We start from the raw sequence: 25,544 nt of genomic DNA, 5'->3' as shown, positions 1-25,544 counted from the left end.
TTAGCCCAAGAAAATAGCTTTCCTCTGAACCCCTTTTTGCATTCGGCTACTTTGAGACAGTGAGACTTGGAGTGAGAGAGAATGGTAATTTTAGCAATAGTGCACTTTGGGGACTGAGGACCCGAATTATGAGATTCCTACGTTTGAATTCCAACATTTTCTAATGTTCAGATGCATCTGATAGACCAGTAATTTGTCTAAGGAGATTGACCACCATTTAAAACACTGTCTTCATGGTGGTGGTGGTAGTGGGGGGCAGCATTTGTTACTAGTTCTGAACAACCAGCTTGCAAGTGAATTTTTTCAGTCAGTAATTTAGACTGTGCAAATGATGAAACTGACATTCAGAAAGGCAAAGAGGTCTCACATGTACAGTAGTGAAAAAAGAATTTATTCCTGCAAATGTAGGGTCATGGTGTTACGATAAAGGAAGGGCTGTTAGTGCAACTAAATCCACGAGGACAAGCCTATGGGGTCATGGTGAAGTGCTTTGTCATTGCATTCTACCACCCCTTCCCTAACTCCCTGCTACCACTTATTTTCAATTCTACCCTGCCAGGGGGTTTCTGAGGTGTTGCCCTAGAAGTGCCCAAACCCCGGTCTGCTGTAAAGGACATCCCTGTAGATGTTCATTCACCCTCATGGGGAACCTCCGTGGAAATGTAATTATTCACATTCCAATGATTGCTAAGGTTCCAGGGATTGAAATGATGCATGACTTCTTGTCATTAGAACACTGCTAGAATGGTCAGAGTTCTGTGTCTGCAATGGTTTCAGGACCGCAGGGCAGACGCAAGAATGAGGAGAAAGGAAGACTTTATTCCACCTGGTACCTTGGACTGAAGTTGCAGGAGCAGTGATGGTTAAGCATCAGTTCTGTACCCTGGAGCAAGTGAACACCTACGACTGCATGAAGAATTTCATGTGGGCATTTTTAGGTAAAGGGAGCTCATAGTTTCTTCAGATTTTCCTTTTTTTTTTTTTTTTTTTGACAGAGTCTCACTCTGTCACCCAGGCTGGAGTGCAATGGCATGATCTTGACAATCTTGACTCACTGCAGCTGCCACCTCCCGGGTTCAAGCGATTCTCCTGTCTCAGCCTCCTGAGTAGCTGAGATTACAGGCACGCACTATCACACCTGGCTAATTTTTTTTTTTTTTTTTTTTTTTTGTATTTTTAGTAGAGATGGGGTTTCACCATGTTGGCCAGGCTGGTCTCAAACTCCTGACCTCAAGTGATCCACCCACCTTGGCCTCCCAAAGTGCTGGGATTACAGGTGTGAGCCACTGCACCTGGCCCTCATCAGATTTTCAAAGGGATCATGACCCCTCCCATACAAAAGATTAAAAACACCAGCATAGGTAATTTTGACATTTCAGTAAATGATTTATTATTAGAGAAGATACTAATACTGGATGATATATGGTAAAATGATTGCATCAGTTCAAATAGGTAAGACTATGTTGCAGTAACAAACTCAGTGGCTTAAATACAGCAAAGCTTATTCTCTATGCTCTGTGCCTGATATGGGCTGGCAGGGAGAATATGCTCACTGCAGCCCCTCAGATGCCCGAGCTGAGAAAGTCTTCACTTCAACAGAAGTTTCCCCCATCACCACAGCAGCAGGAAAACCAAGTGGCCTAAAAGCTCACTGGCTGTTACACTTCCACCTAGGAGTGCTCACATTTTTAATTGGCCAAAACAAGCGACATGGCCATGAGGTATCTCGAAACCAGGAGGGGACATCCGTGCGGGACGTGCCCACACGGAGAACCGGAATATTTGTGAACATCCCTAATGACTACTACTGTGATATAAAAATTTTGGAAAGAAAACCATAAAGTGTTCAGCTCATCCACTTTAAAAATTAAGAGCAAGGAACATAAAACTGTATTCAACAAATATAGTACATAGTAAAAAGAATTCAGTTCCTTGTTATGGCCAATTAAGATAGAAAAAGTCGGGGGAAAGAGATTGAAAGAGAGTGGGGAAATGAGAGAAGAGGAGAGAGAGGAGGGAAGAAAATGAAAGGGGCTTTTGTGCAGAGAGGAAAAGGGGCAAGGCTGCATGTCAAAGCAAGGTCAGTCTTTTCGGCCAGCTGAGCCCTGCATCTCATGGTTCCACCCAGGCTGCTGGCCCAGGAGGCCAACTGCCTGGGTGCAGGCAGTCTTCCAAGTTTCCCAGCACCCCAGCTTTCTGCAGGCTGCTCTAAGTAAACAGCACAGCAGGGCCCCCAGTGCTCTGCCTGGAGCTCCTTGCAGAAAATCCCCTTCTTTTGCATTTCTTGGGAGCAACACACTAGAGAGCATCTGAGTGAAGCTCAAAGCCAGGTGTGGCTTGTGGGCCAGGGTCCCACCCCAGTTCATCCCCCTGCCAGACACCGGGGTTCCTTTTGTGTGTGAAGGCCACCTGCACAAAGGCTGCAGGCAGACCAAAGTGTGTCAAAAGCAGCAAAGGAAATCTCCTTCCCTAATGCAGTAACTCGATTCAGTGCACATGTTGAAACTATGACATAAATATGCTAAGCACATATTTTATAATAGAAAAGACTCATTCTGTCTCTCTGTACATCTGCATGTTTTAAAGGCATAAACTAGCCCCAAGGGCTGTGACTTCCTCCACCCCCGCTTCTTCCCTGTCTCCTGGAGCTGAGTCTTCCCTTTGCCCTAGGAAAGTCATGCTTATATGGCTGTCCGCCTGTGGCCACCTGCTCTCCTCACTTACTGCTCACTAAAAGAAATGGAGAGGTCAGCTTGGAGCCCTCCCCAGACTCCTGGAGGAGATATATACCTAGCTAAGAGATGGGCCAGGTGTTGGGGAGAGTTAGGTACAGAGAATCTTGGGAATGGCAAAGGGCTGGGCTGTCTTGTATTTTCCTGATCGGTTTCGGTTCATTCCTCACTACCACCGCCCTGGGGTAAGGTGGTGTGAACTTCGCTTTTCAAAAGCCATGTCCCCTGTATCAGTCAGCTATTGCTGACAAGCTACTCCAAGATTTAGTGGTCTAAAACAACAACTGTTTCTTATTTCTCACCAGTCTGTGGCTTAGCCAGATGGTTCTTCTGGTCTGGGCCGGGTTCCTTAGTTCTCTACTAGCCTTGCTCATGTATCTGTCTATGACCAGCTGATGTGGTAGCTGGAGCTGGCTGGGACTTCTTTCCTATCATCTGGCATCCTCTGCCAGGCTAGCCCAAGCTTGTTCACATGGCCATCATAGGGATCCAACAGTAACGAGAGGGCAAGTCCCAATGCTCAAATGCTTTTCAGACCTCTGCTTGGGCCACTTTTGTTACTCTGTCATTGGCCAAAGTAAGTCACATGGCCAACCCAGATTAAAGGGTAGAGAAATAGATTCCATCTTGCTGGGAGGAGCTATAAAGTCACATTGTAAAGGTGACGATAAGGAGGTGGGTGGTACTAGCTTGTGGTCATTTGTGCGATCTGACTCTCCGAAATCCCGTCCTTTCCGTGTCACTTCTCTGGTAGATGGTCTCCAAGATGTCCTCTTTCCCCATACCACCATCTAGGGCACACAGCCAGTAGGGGATCAATGTGCACTACCCTGTGAGAGACTCGGGGCACCATGACACACAGGCAAAGGGACCCTCTCTGGGTTAGACTTGGCTGTGAAAATCATCTGAAATAACAGGGTTTAAACAAGGTAGAAAGTTTTCTCTCCGGCTAAACAGCCAGCCTAGGAGCCTTGATAAAATCACTAGGGACCAAAGACTTCTTCCAGCTCACTGATTCACCACCCACAGACCACTTCCTTGTCCTCATGATCTAAGAAGGCTGCTGGAGCTCCAGTCATCACAACTGCAGGCAGCAATATGGAGGAAAGAAAGAAGGGTGTATCTCTCTTAAAGGAGATCTTCCAGTGGTCTCACTCACTTCTGCTCATGTCTCAGTGGCCAGAAATTACCTGTACTCCCTAGTACTGGGCACACTTACCCAAAAAGGAGGCTCAGAGAAAGCTGGGCACATTGATGCTTCAAATAAATTTTCTGTGACTAGGGAAAAGGAGCAAAAGGATTGGGGGATCTTTGCCAAATAAGGTCTTTTGCACACATGTTATGTGACTGTGAAATCATAAGACATCTTTGCATACATTTCATTTGTTTAATCATCGCATCTGGGGTAGATTCATGTCATCTAGTTAGTTTGGTTCATGTAAATGCATGCAGTCCCCTATTGCAGTCCCCTAGGCAATTTGTCATTCCTTCGTGACTTAGTGGCCTCTTGGGCAATGCTCTGAGAGGGCCCAAGGACTGGCTCACCTACTCAATCCCAGGGTTGAGGCTCATTTTATTTTATTTTCCAATTTTAATTGCTATATGACAACCTCACAGTAAAATTCATAAATCTTAAGCACACAGCTGGAGGACTTTTTATATATGTAGCACCCATGTAACCACCACCCAGATCAAGCTATAGAACATTGCAACCCCTCTGCCTTCACCCAGAAGGTCCCCCAGTGCCTCTTCCCCATCATGCCTCTTTCCCATACCCACCCCTAGAAGTAACCTTTTGTGCGAGGAGACCACCTGCATGAAGGCTGCAGTCGCCTGTATGGCTGGGATGTCCCGACACTCAGGTTGTAAAACAGCATTAAGTAGTCTCACTCAGGTTTCTGCTCCTCTTCTCTCCTCTCACGCAGCCTTTATTTGCTCTCTGGTTCTGGTCTCCTTCTCTCTTAAGGCTTCTTTATGTTTCAAAAGCAGTACAGCCTTTCTTGTTTGGAGTCCCCTTCCTTACCATAGCCCTGACTGGTCGTATTCTCCCTGCTGGCACCGGATCAAAGAAACCTGGTGATTTGTAGGACAATTTGACATGTTCTCTGTGGCTGCCACGGGCTGATGGATAGAAGGGATATAGAGACCCACTTTGGTTCAACTGAAATAACTTTATGGTGTCACTACTCAACAGTGCAGCCCCCAACCAGTGGTGTCAACCCCACTGGGAATATGTTAGAAAAGCAGATCCTTTGGTCCCTGAGAGCTGCTCTAAAGTGGCATGGGTACTTGATCAGGAAGTGAGAGCCCCTGGAAGCACCTAGTTCTGGGGGGCCTGCATCAAGTCGCTGTGCCCCAGGTAGGAGCTGAATAGTAATGTCACACCACCAAAGCAGTATCGTTCTATAAAGTCATAGTTGCCCTGTTGTCTTGAACCTGTCATCCCCTAGATTTGGTTTTTAAAACTCCTTTTCTTACTGCCAATCCACAATCCCTTATCTGCAATGGAAACCCACAAGTTTTGTGTAAGTTTGGCACAAATATATTTGGCAGCAAAATCTGGTTTCAATTGATATGAGGCTTTTTGGAGTTATTATATGTCCCTCTTCATATGATTATTCATGTCTCAGCACAGAACCATCAACGTGTCTGATTATCCATGGGATGTTTCATAAAACACGGTTTCTACAAGTCTTAGCTTTCTAATACATGAAAACTTCTTAATTCTAAAACTTATCTGAGCTGAAGATTTTGGATAAAGGATGTGGACCTTTCTCTCCTTTGCCTCACATAGTTTATGCATTCAATTCCTTTAACTTCTCCCTTCATTTTAAATTATGATTGTGATTATTATTATTAATTACAAAGGTAATACTTGTTTGAAAAAATTCAGACTATGGAAATAGACAATCCTGCCCCTGCTTCTGATCACAGCTTAGTGTCCCTGCTTTTCTTTTTCTTTTCCTTTACACACATGCATAGATACACCCCAAAGTTCACATGTGCTGACACATATTTTAGTAACAAAAATGCAATCATACTCTGCATAGTACTGGTCATCTCTTCCCCCCCACTTAAACAATGTATCAGGAGTTTCTTTCCTATGAATATACGTATATTTGGCAGATGTTGTTGGTGCCTGGCCTGTATCCCTGGAGTCTGACCACTTTGGTGTGTGCCACTCCCTTCTAATTGCCAGCGTACGCATTCTTTGGCTTGAGGGCTTTCTCCAAGCTCTGCCAAAGCAGGGAAGGCTGGAAGTTCCAGGGAATTAACAGCCCAGGGAGCAGCCCTCAACCAGAGTCTCAGGAGTTGATGTCTAATTATACCAGCTCCCTTGCTCCTTGAGTGGGATAACTTGGAGGCATTTCCCAGAGGTCCCCAGCAGGACTGAGCCCCAGTTGCCCACAGTGGTAACTAAGTGATAACACAACTTTTACTGGCTTGCCTTCCCTTCCCTATCTCCCCTCCCCACTCCCCTCCACCTCCCAGTCGCACCCCTCCTGTGCTTCTTCCATCTCCCAGATAATTTTTGCCATTAGGCTTGTCTCAGGATCTGTTTCTGCAGAAACTCATATTAGGACAATCTAGAAACACTTTTCCTTTTTATTAGCTTCCAAGTGTGCTACCATATGGCTAGATCATGATTTCTTTAACCATTCCCTTATTACTGTCCTGCTGGACAATTACAGTGCTGCTAATTTTTCCATGTGACAGATGAGGCCGCAGTAAGCCTCCTTGTACATATATTTTTGGGTGTGAGCATTTCTGAAAGAAAGACTCCAAGAGGTAGAGTTTCTGGGTCAAAAGGTATGTACATTTAAAATTTTGAAAGATATGCAGACATTTTGCTTAAAGTATTTTGGATGTTGCATCATTCTCTCTTTTAGTTTGTTTGTTCCATCTAGGTGGGCTCTGCCCCGCTCTTCTGCTCAGAATCTATGTTCTCCTGGGAGCTTATATTAAAGCATCTCAGCTAGAGTGACCAACTGTCTCAGTGTGCCTGGGATGCGGCGATTTCTTAGGCCATAGCTCTTTCAGTGCTTCAGCTGAGACAATCCCAGGCAAATAGAGATGGTCAGCCAGCCTAATCTCTGCTCTTTCAGCCAAGCTCTCAGTTTCCAGAGCTCCTGCTATCAATTCCTCTGCCTCAGGCTTCACACCCAGGATCTCTCACCCAAGCTGCCTTGGGATCTCACTTCCCAGCTCACAGGGCACCGTCTGCTCCCATGAGCCAGTTCGTCACTAAACACACACATGCACACACCTGCATTTTCACAATCATCCGTCAGGATGTGATTGCATTGCTCTCTTATAACTATTTCTTTTCAAGCACAAACATGTCTGCCCCCTCCGTGGTATCTCCCAGTGGCCCAGTGCATTTCCGCAAGCCAGGTGCCAAGGGGAGAAATGTGGGCACTCTGTCTTTTTCCTAATCTATTGATTTCTGTCTCTCTTACGTTTTTCTGTCTTTTCTTGCCAGCTGTCATTCCAGAGGATGCTCAGTCTGTACCCTGGGGATGGAGTATAATTTTTATCTATCTTTCTGTAAATACTTTGAATATCTCTTCTCCTCATCTGGGATGGGGGTAAGAGGAAGAGAGAGCTGAGCTAAGAGATGGAGAAGAACAGATACCTGAGAGCATTGCTTAAGCATCTAGAACTAGCCAAACCTGAAGCCTCACTATTTGTCTTAGTTTGGGTCCCCAAAAGCAGATCCTGAGACAAAGATTTGATTTTAAGTAGTTTATTTGTAAAATGGGCCCAGGAAGCCACACATAGGGGACAAAGGAAGTCAGAGAAGGGAAGGAAGCCAATAATGACTGTGTGAATAAATAAGCCAATGACCCTTTGGGCAACTGAGGCTCAATCCAGTTAGGGAACTCTGGGAACTAGTGTGAAACATGCCTTTAAGGTACCTGTCTGAGAATGAGGGAGATGGGGTATTTATCCTTCAGCTTCTTGACCATCCTTGGTCAAAGGTTGCTTCTGGGGGCATTAACTCTCTGGAACTTCTGGCTGGTCCTGTGCATGGGCCAAAGGTGCTCCAGTGGCCAGAAGAAAAGTCCTGGTGTTCACTAGCCACCTTCCAGTGCATGTGGATGGGGCACTGACACCTCTATTTCAATACCCCCATCCTCATCCCACCTACACCATCACATTTGCTTTGCTGCTCATTCCAAGTCTGTTTCTGTCGCTTGCAACCACAAGAATCCTGATTAACACATGGTCCCTGGCTGCCCCAGTCCTGGATACTTGCTCCCCACTGGAGCCCCCATGCACTTGTTCCTGTGCCTTTGGCACTGACTGCTTTTGCCCTTGTGAGATTACTTGATTTTGTCCCCTTTCTCCAAGCAGACCAAGGGCCTAACTCACTAGATGTGTACTGCATGCCAAGCCTTGTGAAACCCCCACAGCCACCCTATGAGGTAAGGACTGGAAGTAGATTTGCTGGATGAGGTTCACAGAGATCAAGCAACTTGCCCAAGGTCACACAGCTAGGACAGGCCAGAGCAAGCACTTGGACTCAGGTCTGCATGGCCTGATGACGTGTGTTTTTGCTGCTTCTTGCTCCAGGCCTGCGCTGTCCACCCTGGCCCATCAGTTATCATTTTAACTCTTCAGCATCTTCTCCCATTAGGCCCCACTCTCTCAAGCCACTCTCCTTACCACCAAATAAAAACATTTTCCATTAGCTTGTTTCATTTTCCTAGGATCCCTGACTCACTTAATCCCCTGCATTTTCCCCATTTGGTTAGGGGGTCCTTTCCCACTTCCGACATCTCCACTGTGGCTTCTCCGTGCACACAATAAGAAAGAAGCCCCATAGGGTTTGAAAAAGGTAGGGGTTGTTATTACCACCCTGTGTCACAGATAGGGAGGCAAAGGCCCAGAGAGGTGGTGCAAGGTGCTGAGACCACATAGCTGGTGGTTGATGGAGCCTGGCTTGGAATCTGAGTTTCCCTCTAAACCTTGGGGTGTCTCCTTAAATTTACTGTGTTTACAGAATGCCTAGTGGTCCAACCTCCTGTCCAGCTTCCCATGGGCAGGGACCACATGTGACCTCACTTGGGACTGGAGTTGTGGCTTCTGTCTTTACAAAGCATTTGGTAAAATGAATTGCTGTCTCCCTAGATGTAGCTGAGAAGGGGTCTAATGGATCAGTTCCCCTGGGAGCTGGGAGCATGAGAAAGGTCTGGCTCCACTTTCCGGTCCCCCTCAGTGGATCTGGCCAGAGTGACCCTTTCTCCAGGAGCTGGGTGAGGGCCTGTGCCCCTCTGTGCTGTGGCTCGCGCAGCGTTGACTTGGAAGGCTTGTAAAGCCCGCACAGGGAAGGCTCCCTCGGGGGCCTAGCGGCCAGGAAAACGCAAGCCCTGTTCAACTGTCGCCCAGCAACGCCACACACAAACATTTGTTGACAGGAAGAGGCGAGCGGCATTAAAGCTGCCTGACAGGGAGGTGACGGGGCAGCAGGGAGAGTGTGTAATTGCCAAGCCGGAAGGCTGGCCTGTGGCCAGCGTATTGAGTTTAACCGCCTGTGTCACTGCCCTCCACATCCAACGAGGAGGATGCCTGCGGCCATGTTTCCAGGCTGAGCGCCCTGTCATGGTCTGGTTTGGCCTGACCCTGGGAGGACATCCGAGGGGTCAGCTTTGGGCGTGGATTCCCACTCCTCCATCACAGCCTGAGCCGCTGAGCCAGGACCCAAGTGCAGAAGCCAAGGGTGGCCTCAACTCATGGGCGCCCCCTCAGTCAGAACAGCTCCTGCCTTACAGCTGGTAGGCCCTCGGGTGTCCCTCTTTCATCCCTGTGCTTCCCCCTGCTGCTGCAAGCTCGCTGTTCTGGAAACAGCCTCTGAGGAAGAAACGGGGCCCCCAGAGAGTCTTTTGGTGACCACAGCTCCTGTTCCCTCACACTCTCCGATCAGAAGATGTAGAGCTGAGCCGAAGTCAGAAGAGAGGACCCTGACAGGGCTTTTCAGTGGGTTTAGGTGACACTAGGAGAGTCTGGCCCTGGAAGTCTGAAATTCTCTCCAGTCCTCCGTTCCTGGCCCACTTTCATTCAGTGAAGCTCCTGCTCAGCCCTACATTAGCCCAGAAGCCTCTCCAAAGGTGCCCACAGTGGCTGTGCAGCTGGGACCCAGGAAAGCTGGAAGGGGGAAGAGAAGAAGCGAAACTGTCCCCCAAAAGGCAGCCGGCCCCTTGGCCTATAGAAGGTCGACCCGACAGCAGGCTATGAAATCTGATAGCAGTCTCACAGCTTCCAAGAAACAATTATTCCCAGGAAAGTGTTTTCAAGTTTTAGATAAACTGCTGTTTAAGAAGCAGAGAGGAGGAACTCGAACAGTGGCAAACGTCTGCGGCTTCCCCCAGCGGGCCCGTCATTAACCATTGCTCCCGGAGCTAAAGGCTGCTGCTCTATCCCCAATTAACAGCCACATTCCAGCAAGCTCCCTGTTTATCAAGGCATTAGCGTTGACATCTGGGGAGGGTGCCTGCCCAGGCCTGCCAGCAGGGAGGACTGAGCTCCCATCCGTCCACACGCAGACGACGGCACGGGCCCTCCACAAAGGGTGGCCACAGATGAAGCCGCCCAGGCCCCCTCTGCAGCCAGCTTCTTCCCACTCCCTTCCCCGCACTGCTGTGTCATTCTACAGCCAGCGGAGTGTGAGCCAAGCAGCCCAGTCCCTGTAGTGACACGTGTGCCTCTGTGTGACTGTGTGTGCACGCGCGCCCGCGTGTGAGAACCTTATGTTTCTGGAGAAGATGGCGTCTGGGGAGGATTCTCTAAGGGATTTTCTGAGAACAGAAGCAATTTCTCTCCCCTTCTCAAGCCCCTGCGTGTGTGCATGCATGTGTGAGTGTGCACGTGTAGGAGGTGCCATAGCTACTCCCGTCTTCCTATTTCTCCCCTTTATGATCTCCCCCTTCTTTTTCTTCCTCTCCAGTCACTATCACGAAAGCATTGATTCAACAGCCCTCTACCTTCTTCTCTAGGCTGAGTACAAATTCTGTTGACCCCAAATGTGCTCTCTGGAGTTACGTGAGGCAGAGTCCCTCAGCCCTTTTCAGAGCAGGAAGCCCACGAGCTGCCTTATTCCAAGGACCCATGACTACCAGGTTTGGAAAATGTCAACTCTGCACCAATGAACCACCCTTTCCACAGTTTGTCCCTGTACCCCAGCACTACCAGTACCCTCCCCTTTTCTGTCTGCCTTTCATTACTTCCGCTGAGCTTTCACTGTCTTCTTTGCGGCCCCATTCCTTGCCTGATGCCCTAAATGTGGGGTACTCTAACTTCCCCCAGGAGCCAGGCCAAGATGCTTGCAGGGGCTCAGTGGTGCCTTCAGGACCCTGAAATCGACAGCCCTGGCCTCAGCCTGAGAATGCTTTTGTGGAACTTTCGTTTCAAATGAATAGAATCAAATTCACCCTCTTTCCCCTAATGGAGTTCCCCATTTCTGTCTGTCACTATTCTCTTAGCCTACACTTGAGAGTCATGTTCGAGCCTTTGAACACCGCTTCCAAATTCAAGCAAGTCATCATCTTATTTCTACATCCACCCCTCCCTCGCCTTGTCCCTCCTGCCAGGCCACCCCAGGACTTTACTGATGAACTGGAGAGTGATGGACTCCCCCCCACCCCACCCCCACCGAGGGTTGGAAAGAACAGCACCCCCTGCCAAACCCCACCAGGCTCTCGACCTTTGATCCTTCCTACACACAGCTGCTAGATTAATCTTCTCCTGCCGTGAGCCCGCCCCACCTCTCGGCCTTTGCATGGTCAGTTTTCCTCTGCCTAGAATTGATTTGAGTGAGTGAAGAGATTAAACGGTGTAGGTGCCAGCCCATTGCAATTTGTGGCTTTGAGAAATGCTGGTTACTGTTTAAACAAGAGTAGGAGGGAGTGGGATGGGCTCAAATCTCACCTTCTGAGCAAAGCCTTCTGAAGGGGTATCTGTTGTTTTGCCTGACCAGTCAGTATCCATTCCCCATCTTTCTCCAGTTTTCCTTTGGGGAGCCACCCTCTCCAGCCAGCCATGCTCCCTGGGTCCTGAAATGGGCTATGGCCCAAGTTGACCAATTCTAGCCAGGCAGTGGCAACCTTGGGGATTTTTCTGGAACTGTTGGAAAAGAGCATGCTTTCTATCATGGTTGTTCTACTAATAAAATGTAAGTTTGGAACTGCTAGTGCTGCCTGCCAGTGGTCATCTTGTCACCACTTGAAGTAAGTTCCTGAATTCAGTCAAACTTGAAGCCAACTGCCTTATTACATTTCAGCTTCCTGAGCCAATACAGTTCGTTCTTCCTTCCTTCCCTTCTTTTTCTTCCTGCCTGCCTGACTGTGCTACCTCCTGGTGACCTCTCTCTGTTTGCAACTGTAGATCCTTGCTTCTTTTAGCCCTCGTTGATCTCTGACCATGTTCAAGTTTGTAGTCTTATTGCAGTTTTGATATGGAGACCCATATCCCCAACCTGACTGAGCCCATCCTGAATGGATGGGCTATAATGAACTGCTATAGTCATTTAACGTATACACAGACGGCATCACCGTAATTACAGAAAATATATTATACATCAGGCCCATGGAATGGGGACAATTCACCACACAGTGGGGCCTGGAATCAGAAATGAATGAATGTATCTCTGGCCCAGATTTCATTCCTAGCTGGGCCCCTTTGTTCATTTTCCCTGCTATTCAGGATGGTCACCTCCTCCTGCCCGTGGGGCTGGTGGTCATTACTGATGGAATTGCAATTGATCCCCCTACCACCTTGTCCCAGTTCCCAGCCCCTGGGCGCAGTTACCATGTGTCAGTCACTAAGTGCTTTGCCTATGCTAACGGCCCTCACAACAACCTGTGAGGTGAGAATTATTACTCTTCCCATTTTGCAGATGGGGAAACTGAGGCACAGAAAGGCTATGTAACCTGAGCAAGGTAACACAGTTAACTAGTTGCAGAGGCAAGATCTGACTCCAGGCAGGCTTGCTCCAGAGATGTTGCTTTTAACCACTCTGACCCGCTGCCTCTTCAATGCGTTGCTGACATATCACTGATCTTCCAGGTCCAGGGTGCTTTGAATTCCACCTACATCCCCAGTGCTTCAACTCGGGATCTAAATTCCTCCTCCTGCCAGACTGGTATGGGTGTCTCATGACTGCCCTCCAGATTTATGTTGGGCCCCTCAGCTGGGCATGTTTTGGAACAGCTAGAGGGGGCCCAGGTTATTTATTATCACTCGTAGCTGTCCTGTAAGGGTGCCTGGCCCTATCCCCGAGTCCTGTATGCATTATACAGGGGCCTGTCACCACAATGGGTGTGCTGTGAAGTGCTTATGATACCATATCTAACTGCTCTGTTTTAGCATTTGGGCTTCCAGGGCTGGGGCCCACTGGAGAGCCTTTACTTAGTGGCCTCGTGTAGCCAAACAGTTTGCATTTCCAGGCAAGAGAGGCTGGCATTATGGCTACCCTTGGGAAGTGTCAAATTATCCCTGGCCCTACACTTTGGTGGCTGCCTAATTTGGCAGAACTATGTAGCCAGAGCATTATGCACCGAAAACAATTCCTTGGAGTCACAGACTTAGACTCAACTGATGAAACCCTCCCCCTTTTCCATCTCCAATAATATAATATCTACGTCATGCCTTGCAGTTTTTAAATGAATATGTTGTCTAATTATTGCAACAGCCCCGTTTGTTGTTGTTATTATTATTCCCATAATACGGATGAAAATATTGAGGCCAAGGCGGGCTCTAAGTAAGAAATATTAAGTTTGGGACTCACAGGAGTTTGAGACCAGCCTGGCCAAAGTGGTGAAACCCCGTCACTACTAAAAATGCAAAAATCAGCCGGGCGTGGTGGCGCACACCTGTAGTCCCACCTACTAGGGAGGCTGAGGCAGGAGAATTGCTTGAACCTGGGAGGTGGAGGTTGCAGTGAGCCAAGATCTCACCACTGCACTCTAGCCTGGGTGACAGAGTGGGACTCCATCTCAAAAAAAGAAAAAAAATCAGCACTCAAAGCCGTGTTTCCTGGCTTCAGGGAATAGTTTTTGTCCTGTTGACACCACGGGAATTTGGCCCCTTCAGTGAGGCTCATTGATTTGACCACTGTACATCGGCCATTTTCTATGTGTCAGGCACTGTGCTGGTGGCTGGGGATAGAGAAGTGATTGTGGAATTCAGAGTCCCAGGAAAACAGCCATGATCAATGTGGTAAGAACAATGATGATGTTAAGAATAGAGTCTTGTAGGAACACAGAAGAGGAGATGGGGAATTCTCCCAGTTGGTGAAGGTGGTAGTGTTAGAGAAGGTTCTGAAGAAGTGGCAGTCACCCACTTGTCTTCTATGATGCACAGACAGGTCAATTAGTTGAGACACACCCATGGGCCCCCAGAGAACATGGGCAAAGTTCTCCAGTCTCCCAGAGGCTGGCTCTCATTGTTGTTCATCTGTGGGCTGGGTCCCGCACACATTTTTTTTTCTTAACCTCATGACAGCTGCAAGGTCAGTAACATATCCATTTTACAGATGAGACAACAAAAGCCCAGAGAGGTTCAAAGGCTCAACCTTCTTGCCTCAATTCAAAAGAACTTTGAAGGGCCATCTCCACTCCAGAGGTCCTTGTGGGATCCAGCGAAGCCACCGTTGTGACCACATTGCCAGTCAGCTTTTCTTCTGCCCAATCTTCTTCCCTCACTTCAACTCAAGTGTTGATCTTGAGACCACAGCCCGATGAGCCTCCTCCATGCCAATTTCCATCTCAAAGTCTGCATCTCACGGACCCTGATCTAAGATATCATGTGACATATCTTTATCTGTTCCATTTAGGTTTTCTGTGAGCAGCAAAAACTCCAAAATAACAGTGATCTAAATATACCAAAAATTGATCCCTTATCTGAAAGTCCAGAGATCCAAAGTCCTGGGTTGGTAAGATGGTTAGCAGAGGGGTTGTAAGATGTAAGCATAAGTGACTCAGGATCCTGTTATCTTGTCACACTGTCCAACACAGCTTCTAGTCCCAAAGTTACCTCATGGTTCAAGATGGCTGCTGGAGCTCCCCATCACATCCCCTTTCTGTTGACCAAGAAGAAGGGGAAGGCAAAGAGGAATGTACCCACAATGTTCTAGAACACATCCCAGAAGGTGAATCTTGATCACATGGCCACACTTGGGTGCAAGCTGACACTGCGTGACATGGTCTTTACGAGGGGAGATGAACATGTGCCCAGCCAAAATTTGGCAGTTCTATGTCTAAGAGAGAAGAGGAGAATAGATATTTGCAACTGTCAAGCTTCGAGTGTGTGTTCCTGAGTTACCCAGGGTAGTGCAGTCCCCCAGGGGGTCAGAAGCTGTGTGAGGACTGGTTGGCATTCCGATGCTCCTGCCCATCTTTGGAGATCACCCCTCATCTCCTCACCTTGGTTTGGACTCTTGTGACTAGTTTGCTGTTGCTTCAGGGGCCTTTAGTTCTCCTTTAAAGCCAAATCAGTTCACTTCCCTGCCCCAGAAGCTCCCAGGGGAAGAATGACTTTTTCCCTTACTTCTACCCTCCCTTTCTCTTTGATCCTGTGGTTCTTTCACTGGGGCATCTTTCAGTCTCTCCTGGGGCAACGAGGCATCCCTTGTTTACCCACAAATAATTAACTGCTATAGTAATTTAACATATACACAGACGGCATCACTGTAATTACAGAAAATATATTACACATCAGGCCCATGGAATGGGGGCAATTCACCACGCAGTGGGGCCTGGAATCAGAAGTGAATGGATACATCTCTGGCCCAGATTTCGTTCCTGGCTAGGCCCCTTTGTTCAGTTCCAGCCTCTCTCCATGCCCTGTAGGAGGGGCGCTGTGGTCCTTGGCCATGAAGCTGTGATGAGTGGCCCCCTCTGAGTGTAGATATATTCTCAGGTTCACCCCCTGCACTCCCGTTTTTGCTGAGGCATTAGAAACCGTGGGTTTGGGGAGTGCTGACTGTGTAATTGAGCAAAGGAGAGGAAGCAACAGAATAAGGTGGAGAGAAGAATTCAGTGCTCTCTAAAACTCAGAGAGCAAGGCTTGTCAAACTTGAATGTGTACATGAATTACCCAGGCCAAAAGGGTTGCTGTGGGTGGGGCCCAAGAGTCTGTACTTCTGACATATTCTCTGGCAGGTCCAAGGACCACACTTTGCATAGCAAGGCTTCAGAGTAATTTTTAAATTTATTTTCTCCTTTAATCCTCCCAATGACCCTGTTTTACAGATGAGGGAATTGATGTTCACAGATGCCAAGTAACTTGTGTGAGGTCCCACGGCCATCCAGTCTGCTGCTTTCTGTTTAGTATGTAGGGCTGTGTCTCTGAGTGAGCTGGAGAACATTTCCGCATATGGGGGCTGGGGAGGATGGATCAAGCTCAGAGGGTCAGAGGATGCCCGGGATGTGTCCTGGATGAGAGCCCAGAGGCCTTGTTTTTCAAGTACCAAGAAGCTGAGACACACAGAGGAAAGAAATGGCTTGGGGGGCATAAAACAGGATAGGATTATAAAGAAGAGTTGAATATATCTTCTATTAGCCCGGGCAAGCTGGACTTTGTTACTAGGTTGTGTGCCTGGAATTTCTCAACCTGGGTATCGGTTGTCTCTTGGAAAATGCTCACACTTTTATGAGATCACATCTTTGTGCTCTGCCTGCAGATGTCTTGATTTGGATTCATGAAGGAAGAGGGGCTGTCAAGGGAGAGCAAGCAATAGAGCTGTCATTTGAAGGAGGGTATCCTCTGGGTGGATGGGCGGGTGGTAAGGAGAGCAGTTTTTTTGGTGGTGGGGTATATGCCAAGAGTTAGCCATTAAATGAGATAATGCGTGTAAAAAGCTTAGCATCATGCTATGGGCTCATTAATTATATTAATAAATCATAGAAGTTTCTTGAAATATGATGTAAGAGTTTGGTGGCAAGTACCACCCTGCCATGGGTCGGAAACACCTGCCTGAGAGCCATCAAAGTGAGGAGGCTTTGGGATTGTTGTGAGTTCTTATAGAACTTAGAATCTACCAGGGAGATACCAAATTTATAAAGAGGCTCTCCACGAATAAACCAACTCAGGTGTCTGCAAGGGGTCAATATTGGCTAGAGCCAGGGTGGTCATCTGGAGAGGGAGGAGGAGGAGGACGTGGCAATGCTTCTGGGTTAGTCTGAGTTCTTCTGGTAGCAGATGCCAGGAGAGAAATAAATGGACAAGGATTTTATTAGGGAAAATATCTGTGAGAGAAAGTGAGGCAGGACCTGGGAAAGGCGGCAGCCTCCTAGACTGCGGTGGGGTCTTTGGAAGCTTCAAGGCTGGCAAGCGGTCCTCATATCAAAGCCAACTGTCAGAAGAGTCCTGTTTCTCCCAGGGTGGGCCTGCCTTCTTGCCCTGCCATGCACAGTCATTGACTGGGAGCCGCTCGTGGGAGCTGTAGCCTTGGCCCAAATGCTGGCATGGATTTCAGAGCTCACCAGCTGGGGCTCTGTGTTCTTTCTGTTTTAAGCTCTCTGGAGTTGAAGGTCTATGAGGCACATTCTTGCGGATGCCACAATTTCCAGTACAGCTACTTTCCAGTAAGTTGCCTACCAGAAGGGGAAAGACCTTGAGCTCTACTGGGACAGAGGCCCCAAGCCAATTGCAGTGCCTAGCATATAGTTGTCCCTCCATAAATATTTGTGAAATGACTGAAAAACTGGAAAGAGTATCCATCTCTGAGTATTTTTTTTTTTTCATTTTGCTAAATGTACTTCCCCTCCAAACGAGGTTGATTCCTTTCTTTCCTAAATTTTCCCCCTTGGTGACATTAACCTATTTTGGTAATATGTTGCTAGAGCCTCATGCAACCCACTGTGAAAGTCCTGCAGGGTGAGAGGCCTGGTGGCTGGGGCCTGCTGGTCTCCCGGGGCCTTTTCTGCTGTGGACAGCATGCCTCTGCTGGATTAGCTGGCTCGGGCAGAGGCTTGGTCCAGCAGAGCCAACTTTGGGTCAGATTTGCCAGGAGAAAGCGATTTGAGTGGAAGCTCCTTTTGCATTTGGAGGGCAAGACTGTGTGTGTCTTTCATTGCAGTGGCTTATTCCTGTCCCTGACCCTCCTCCGCCTGACATGCAGCACGTTTGTCCCCTTGGATTCTGTGTCCATAGCAGTAAGCCCATGGCAGACACAATAGCAGACAACTGGGAGAGGCTTTGGAACCAGGTAAGCACTGAAAGACTGGGAAGACTGGGCTTGTGATTAGGAGAAAAGTGACAGCGACCCACAGCACTGGCCTCCCAGGCCTCCCAGGACTCATGAAGTCAGGACCCCAGGGCCAGCCTCTATCCTGCTTCTCCGGGGGCTGCAGAGCCATCCCGGATGTGTTGTCCTCTGACAATGCAGGCAGATGCCATGCATCCATCTTCCACACACAGGCATCTGCCTGGAGAGGAAGATAAAGCAGCTTGTTCCTCCTGCACTAATACATTACCACGGTGTGGCCTGCGGCAAACAAGGACTGATTGAGTGTGGGTGTGTGTGTGTGCACGAGCATGTGTGCGTGCATGTGTGTGCCCACTTGAGAATTACGGAAGGGAGGTGATACTGAAGAGGGGTAGTGTAAGGAAAGCTAAATTTCCCAGCTGGCAGTTATGCCACTGAAAATATTTTAACAGAATCTGTTAGTGCCAATAGCGTAAAATCCCAAAACAACAACAAGAATAACAGGTAGCACTTCCACAGCACTTGCTATGTGCAGCTCCTATTCTAAGCTCTTTATATATATTAATTCATTTACCCTTGACTTTGCCTTATGAAGAAAGTCTTACTATCATACCCATTTTGTGGATCGGCAAACCAAGGCTTGGAGAGGCTGAGAAACTTGCTTCAGATAATACATGTAGTAAGTGGCAGACTCATACTCTTAACGCCTTTACTCCCAGGTCTGTAATCACTTTTCTGCCTTTCAGAGTGTTCTCTGGTTTGAGTGAGAGGAGAAAAAGAAAGGTATTCCCTAAGTAGCAGCAGGCTTCTGTAAACTTCTCATCATAGTGCACCGCAGCAGTGCCCAGACCCTGGAGAAATTCACGCCTCCTGTTTAAAAAAAAAACAAAGCAAAACCCTCCCACCCTCTGTTTCCTACATTATCAATTACCAAAACCTGCTGGTTGGTAGAACACACACTTCTTGGCACCAGAGAGGTGTGGAAATGTTGGAACGGGTATGCATGGACCATAGGAATTGCTTTCAGGAAGAATTTTTGCCTTTATGTCATTGGCTTGTTCATTACTTCCTAGGAGTTTAAGTGGCCAGACAATTCTGGGCACAAGCGCTTTCTAGTTTTCTGGATTGTGAATGAACCCAGGTAGGGCCTGGGAGTTGTTGAGGCTTATTAGACACTTCTCTCTGACACCTGGGCACTGTGCATTGTGAATAGATACTCAACATTCTGTGCTCTGCAACTCTCCAACTGCCTTCTGATGATTAAAAAAAGACTGGATTGTTTAGCCTTGTTTTTGTATTATTGTATATATCTTATCGTATTTTTACTGTATGGACTCATTGACTTTTTTTTTTTTTTTGAGACGGAGTCTCGCTCTGTTGCCCAGGCTGGAGTGCAGTGGCATAATCATGATTCACTGCAGCCGCCAAATCCTGGGCTCAGATGATTCTCCCTCTCAGCCTTCTGAGTTGCTGGTACTACAGGAGCATTCCACCCAACTAGGGGAAGTGCGCAACTAATATTCCATTACTAGGGGAAGTGCCCAACTAATATTTTTATTTTGTAGAGACAGGGTCTTGCTATATTACCCAGGCTGGTCTTGAACTCCTGGACTCAGGTGATCCTCCTGCCTTGGCCTCCCAAAGAGCTGGGATCACAGGTGAAGGCCATCTGTGCCTGTGCCTGACCCTCACTGACATTTTTTTTTTTTTTTTAAGATGGAGTCTCACTCTGTCACCCAGGCTGGAGTGCAGTGGTGCAATCTCAGCTCACTGCAATCTTTGCCTCCCGGGTTCAAGCCATTCTCCTGCCTCAGCCTCCTGAGTAGCTGGAATTACAGGTGCGCACCACCACATCTGGCTAATTTTTTGTATTTTTAGTAGAGACAGGGTTTCATCATGTTGGCCAGGCTGGTCTCAAACCCCGACCTCAAGTGACTCACCCACCTCGGCCTCCCAAAGTGCTTCGTTGACTTTTGAAAACTGGTATTATGGAGATGGAAGCTGTTCTGGTTTCTTGTTGTTGTGTGACAAGTCACCCCACAGCTTAGTGATTTAAAACAAAAACAGTTATGTTATTTTCTCCCATAGCTCCTGTGTGTCAGGAACTTGGGAAGGGCTCAGCTGGGTGGTTGTGGCTTGGTGCGGTCTCTGATAAAGTTGCAGTCAGAAGGGGGCTGGAGCTGAAACAGCAGAATGGAAGCTAGCCAGGCATTTCTCTCAGGGCCTCTGCATGTGGTCTTTTAGCATGGGCTAGTCTGGGCTTCCTGACATGTAGTGGATGAGAGCTCCAAGTCCGAGTGTTCCACTGAACCAGGAACAAGCTGTATTGTTTTTTATTACCTAGTCTCAGAAGTCAGAATCACTTCCACCATAATTAAACTTCAGAGAAGGGAACGTAGACTTTGCCTCTCCATGGAAGGAGTGTCAGTCACTTCATAAGAAGAGCTTGTGGGCTCGGAGATATTATCAGAGCCATCTTTGGAAAATACAATCTGCCACAGATGGAGTATGAGAAGGGCTCCATGGGAGTGTAAGAGCCCTGCAGGGGTCTCTTGACCTGGACTGTGCCCCTGATAGTTACACCTTAGCCACCCATCTGCCTGAGGCTGAATGGAGACTTGCCTGGAGCAGGAGCCCTAGGAAGCTGTGAGTTGGGGGCTGTCAAGGGGCAGGAGGAGGTAAGTGGAGGCAGTGAAGTGACAGAGGAGAGAGCCTGAGTGGCAGCCACGCAGGAGACAGTAAAGCCAGTGGCCCAGGCTTACTAGATCAGAGCAGAGGACTAGTGGCTCATGGGGGCTGAACAGCAGGGTGAGACAAAAGGCACTAGGCTCAGACTGCCCTATGGAGACCTCAGATCCAGCTTTGGAGCATGCAAGGGGCTGTGAGTAGGAGGCCAGGCCCAGAGTGGTGAGTTAGCATTAAGGATGGCTGCTCCCCTTACAAGAGGCACTAGGGGAAGTGTGGTGGCAGGGGTGGTTGGGGGGAGGTTGGCAGGTCCCAGACTTCTGCAATTGCCTGGGTTGGCTTGGTGTCAACCCATCCAGCCCCCTGCTGTCAGCACCCCAAGCAAACAGAAACAGCTCCTTTCCGGTAGGGAGGGGGACAAGGACCCTGGGGAGGTGGGTAGAGGGACTGCGTCCCAAAGCCTTGCCCTGGAGCACGTGGTCCACAGCCAGGCCTATATGAGAAATTGATTAAGTGGTCAACTCTACCGCTTAAGGCCTCGGCGAGCAGAGAGCGGCATCCATAAAGTGCCGCCCCCCACGCCAGGCGCCTCAGCGGCCTCTGTTTGAAGGTAAATCCATCCATAAGCCTGCTGTCACTCCAGGCTTAATGTACATGATTTCTGGCATTTACAGCAGCGCAGCTCCGAACGCTGGAAGAAACTCCAGCAGAATAATTTGCCAGGCGAAGGCGAGCAGAGTGGCAATTGCTCATGGCACATCTGAACAGCTACGGCTCCTGGGAAAACAAGCTCCCTGACAACGCACGTCCCTGCTGGCCCCTCTCTGATGGTAACCTCACCGCTAAGGAGGCTTTTTCTGATATGGAGATTTTGTGCTCTGTGGGCTTTTGCTCAATGCGTAGGTGCTGATTTTGGGTGACTTTAAGCCCCTGAATTGGGGCTGGAAGCTGGAGGTGTGGCTCAGTGGCCCAGCGAGGGCCAGGCTGGACCCAGGGTGCTTCTCAGTTTGATGCCAGCGCAGCAGAGGGATGGGATTGGTCCTCAGGGGCCTGAAGATTTTCTTGGACACTGGGACCCTCCACTTTGATTCAGGGTGAACCACAATGGTGCAGCTTTGCTTCTTGCCCTCTGGTGGGAGGGGCTGGGGAACAGCCACCCTCCCCAGCTCTGGATGCTGCCTGTTCCCACCTAAGCCCCTGAGAGCAGGTCCTGGCATCTGTCTATGGCCTTCTGGCTATCTGTCTCCTCAGCAGCCCTCTTCTCTTCCTTGATCGTCCCCTCTGTTTCTGTTTCTCTGAATCATTCACTCTCCTTTTTGTCTCTGTAAATCTTTCACTCTCTCTCTCTCTGAGTCTCTCTCCGTTTGTCTCTCTCTTCCTCACTTTGTCTCTGTGTGCCTACAAATCTCCTGTGTGTCCTTCTTTCTCTGTCTCTCTCTCTATGTCTCTTATTTCCCATCTCTCTTTGTCCCTGTCTGTCTCCTTCCTTTCTGTCTCTCTGTCTGTTTCTCTGTTTCTCCCTATCTCTCTTTCCTCCTTTTTGTCTTCTCTCTCTCTGTCCCTGTCTTTCTCTTTCCTTGTCTCTCTCTCCATCTCTCCGTGTTTCTTTACCTGTCTCTTTCTCCCTGTCTCTGTCTCTGTGTATCTCTGTCTGTCTCTCGGACTCTGTCCCTATCTCTGTGTCTCCGTCTCCTTGTCTCCGTCTCTATATCTCTGTCTCTTTCCCGGACTCTGTGGCAGGGTGCAACCCGAGAGTGATTCCTGGGTGGACTGTGGGGCCAGCGAGCTCAGCACTTTATTTGGAACTCCCTTTCTTTTCCCTGCCCTGCAGCACCCTCAGCCCCACCCTACCTCCCCTCCCAGTCCTCTTAAGCAGGCAGGGAGTGCGAGGGCTGCAGTCAGACTGGGCAGCCTCGTCTCCCAGGCACACGGTCTATTTCTGGTCTATTTTTACCACCAGTTTCGCTCCGGGTCTGCTGGCTCGGGGCTTTAGCTCTCTGAGCAGGTTGGAGACGTGCAAACACGAGTGCATCCCATAAGCAAGGCCTCCCAGTGCTGTCCTAGCCATTTCCCTGCCATAGGGACTGTGTCTTCTCCTGCTCCTTTAATTTTATGACACAAGGGTGCCCAGTATCTACCCACATAATGCAAATATGACCACCTCAATCCAGGTTCAGATGATACAAAACTCTTGCGCCTATTCCTTCTTCTAGAAAACAATTTTGATGCGATTCCTTCATCAAACCAAACCCTTAGATGAGAATTCACATGCAAGGGATTTCTGAAGGAAGTGCTCTCCAGGAAACTGGCAAGGGAATGAGGGAAACTGGGCAAGGGAGGGAAAGAATCCAGGCAAGGATGTGATCTCAGGTAAGGTCCTTGGAGAATTGCCTCAGCCTGGTTCTGCAGGAGAGCCCTGGAGGGTGAGTTGTCCCATTTCAGGGAAGGGACCATGGGACCATCATATGTTAACAGCTGTGGGGGTTAGGGGAGGGGATGTGAAGTCCCAAACATGTTCGATTTCACACATTTGTAGAGGAAGAGTTCCATAGCCCAGTGACAGTGCTTGGAAGACAAGCTAAGAGTGTGGGACCCTGAAAGTGTGCTCCCGAATGGGGGCACAAAAGCAGTCAAAAGGTATCCCAGGGACTCTGGGCAAAGCATGACATTGCCTGCTCCTCCAGCCAGGACAGTTTTATTTGATTTCTTCTTCACCTTCTCCCATTCTTCTCATGATTTCCCCTGAAGCCTCCCACTGTTCTTAAAAGACAAATCGAAAGCAAAGCCAAACCAGATATGACACGTAGAGCCATCCATCCACCCTTCCCACAGTAAGCCCAATGATCCTCCCCAAAGTCCCATGGATGTGTCTGGTAATGACAATGACGATAATAATGCATTCATTGAACATTTAAATGTATACCAGGCATGAATCTACATGTTTATTAACTTACCAAATCCCCACAACAACCCTATGAAGTAGTTACTATTATTATCCCAATTTTATACATGGAGAACACTGAGACAGAGAGAGGTTAAGTCTCCCCAGGAGACACTATGAGTAAGTTTCAGAGCCGGGACTTGAACCCAGCAAGACTGGCTCCAGAGCTCACATTCTTAACCATCATGCTGTGCCCAGTCTCCTCTAACATGTGGTCTTGAACACATGGAAGTGATCCCCGTCCTCCAGCCTTAGAAACACTGACTTTCATCCCTCCCCAAACACTCCATTTTTAGAAACCAACTCTCTGTCAACTTGTACTGATTCTTTTAGTGGTTTTGATGTTTTTGAAAGACCACATTTCACAGTCTCTGGTCTTAAACGTGCTACTTTTCGGGACAGATGCCAAATGGCACAACACAAAAAGAGACCCTTAAAGGAGAGAGGCTGTGCCTTCTCTGTAAGCCAAGCCTCTGAGAAAAACCTTCACCTCATAGCAACAGCAGCAACAAAAGTTTCTGCCTTGATGGGCAGAGGGTAGGGATATGAGACATAGTTGATTTGTTTGGTGGTGGCAACCAGGGATGGACAAAAAACTCATCAGGGCATTTGAAAGCCTGGGCCACCTAAATGGTCTCTTGATATCCACTCACACCCCTTCTTTGCAAAACAGCCAGAGTCATGCAAATATGGCTATGGCACTGACCTGCTTCAAGCTTCAAATGGCTTCTCATCACTCTTGGGCTAAAAACTAAATGTGGGGCAGTCTGCCACGCTGTGTGCACAGTCTGGCCTCTGCTGACATCTTCAGTCTCACCCTCCACCTCTGAAGCTCCCCACACCCCCAGGGCTCCAGCAACTCTGGCCTTACCGAGTCTTATTCTCTCCTGCCTGCCCCAGCATCTTTGCACATGCTGTTCTCACAGCTCTCTTGCAAGTCCCTTTGACCGAGTTCAGTGGTTGTCACAGTGTGGTCCCAGGAACAGCAACATCAACCTCACCTGGAAACTCTTTAGAAATGCACATTTGTAGGATACCTCCAGAGTCCCTGAATCAAAAATTCTGATGCAAGCTAACAGCTGAGAATTCCTGGCTTAGTCAGCCCTTCCTTATGTTCCATATCTCAGCCTTAACGCCACTTTTTATACTCTCAGGGAGACCGCCCAGTGTAAGCTGGAGTCCTTTCCTGCAGAGAGGTTGTTTCAGTTTGCGATTGCATATGGTTTGTGGGATTGTTTGGTTACAGCCTGTCTCTCTGACTAGATTGTAAGCTCCTTGAGGGCAGGGATCATGTCTGTTTTGCTCAGAACATGGACCCCAAGGATTCTGTAGGATGCCTGGCACACAAATGACACATGATAAGTGGATGAGTGAATGAGGGTAGAATCCCAGTACTGACATGATGGAGTCTCCTGAGTCTTAGTCTCCTTGTCTATTTCATGGGGGTGCCAATAATTCCCCCTGGCCTCAGGCATGTGTGATGGGGGAGAAAGTACATCACCGGAAGTAGCATCAGCAGCAACAGCATCACCACTGGAACATAGCACTCACTATCGGCCAGGTGCTGCTCTAAGCACTTTGTGGAGTTAAATACAAGGGCACATGCATTATAAAGTCTGATGTGGCTGTAGAGAAGTTCTTCTCCCAGCAAACAGGGGAAAGAGATAGGAAGTAAAGTTTAGGTGGGGCCTGAGGCAGCCTGTGGGGTTATCAAGTGACCGCAGTACATGACACCTTAAAAATCACAAGTTCCTGAAAGCAGGAGGCGTGCTTACCACTTTACACATTGTCTTAGCTAGCTTGGGCTGCTATAACAAAATACCATAGCCTGGGGGGCTTAAACAACAGACATTGATTTCTTACAATTCTGGAGGCTGGAAGTGCAAGATTAAGGTGCTGGCAGATTCAGTTCTTGGTGCGGGCTCTCTTCATGGCTTGCAGACAGCTGTCTTCCTGCTGTGTTCCTACATGGGAGCAG

The sequence above is a fragment of the Symphalangus syndactylus genome, chromosome X (genome assembly GCF_028878055.3).
Source record: "Symphalangus syndactylus isolate Jambi chromosome X, NHGRI_mSymSyn1-v2.1_pri, whole genome shotgun sequence".
NCBI classification, from domain to species: domain Eukaryota; kingdom Metazoa; phylum Chordata; class Mammalia; order Primates; family Hylobatidae; genus Symphalangus; species Symphalangus syndactylus.
This window is presented reverse-complemented; position numbering follows the sequence as displayed.